The sequence below is a fragment of the Centruroides vittatus genome, unplaced genomic scaffold, assembly GCF_030686945.1.
Source record: "Centruroides vittatus isolate TY-2023 unplaced genomic scaffold, ASM3068694v2 contig_216, whole genome shotgun sequence".
Classification (NCBI taxonomy): domain Eukaryota; kingdom Metazoa; phylum Arthropoda; class Arachnida; order Scorpiones; family Buthidae; genus Centruroides; species Centruroides vittatus.
Genome location: NW_027121347.1, coordinates 210076 through 211283, shown reverse-complemented (window position 1 = coordinate 211283; position 1208 = coordinate 210076). Strand labels below are relative to the sequence as shown.

Genomic DNA, 1208 nt, shown 5'->3' with positions numbered 1-1208 from the left:
CACTTTGAATTGTGCGAATTATTTGAAGATATTAACGATAAATGGGGTAATAGTTGCTTTTATGCGTATGGAATTGTCGCTTACATTATATCGTTTTCTTTCTACAACGCAATATTCACTACATCAGCTGAATATATGCGAATATTTCTTGTACTTTGCTGTGTTCTCCACATATGTATGGTCGTATCATTTTCATTTGTGGTTTCTCGTCTCTTCGTATCGGTAAGTTCAAAATCAAACAATTAAAAGATCAATTTTAGTTAAATATAAACTAATGGATTGTAATTAATAAAATTTGTTTAATGTTGTTATTGCGTTTAATTGAATTTTAATCCTGAAACAGGCGTATGATTCTTTTCAAGAAATTCGGAAATTCAATTTGATTCCTCTTCCGTTGGAAGTAAACCTCAAGGTAACTTGAAAACCCAAATTTTGAAATTAAGAGTTATTTTTCACACAAGTAATTATGATTATTCATAGGCATTGGATTTTATGAAAAAGTTTCGAGAAAATGAAATTGGAATCAGTTGTGGAGGATATTTTATTCTATCTACAAAATGCCCAATTCAGGTATTTGTATGACATTAAAATAACGGAATATATGAAATTTTTACAAGTTTTATAAATGATTAATGAAGTAATTTTTAAAATTTGTATGCAATAAAGTATTTTCGTTGTATAGATGTACCAATCGCTGTATAGCGTATTCAATATATTACTTCAGATACGAGATATCTTTGAAGGAATCGACAAATCGTGTGTGCCAGTCACGAAATTATTGTATAATTCCACAACTGGACTTCATGAATAGTTTAAAAATCGTATAACATATACAGGTAGTTGGAGTCATTTTCCTGGAAAAGAGATCACTTAAATTCAGATAACTGTATTGTTTACCTGTACAACCTTTGCAATTGCTGTCTATCTACATCTATTGTCACGCTTATGTTTTATTCAAATAGATTACTTAAATGTATAAGTAATGTACGCGAACAGATAAAGTGTCTTACCCATTAAGCACTTTATCTGCATTATAGATAAATTTATACAATACAGTATAGTTATAGTTATTACCTATCTTCGATTTCTCAATGTTTGTACAATTGTAGATTAAGATTTTTATGATTTTCAACAATATTGTGAAGAAAATGTAGCATTATTATATACATTATACTGATATAAATATCGTTTATAGATTAATTACATGT

General features: G+C 28.2%; 1 long non-coding RNA gene across 1 annotated transcript; it reads left to right on the top strand.

The window, feature by feature from the left end:
* The first annotated feature begins 350 nt into the window (after positions 1–350).
* LOC136970780 (uncharacterized) lies at positions 351–769 on the top strand. The gene is made up of 3 exons (XR_010880034.1): positions 351–412; positions 481–570; positions 683–769. It is a non-coding gene; the product is annotated as an uncharacterized lncRNA (long non-coding RNA).
* Positions 770–1208: the final 439 nt, after the last annotated feature.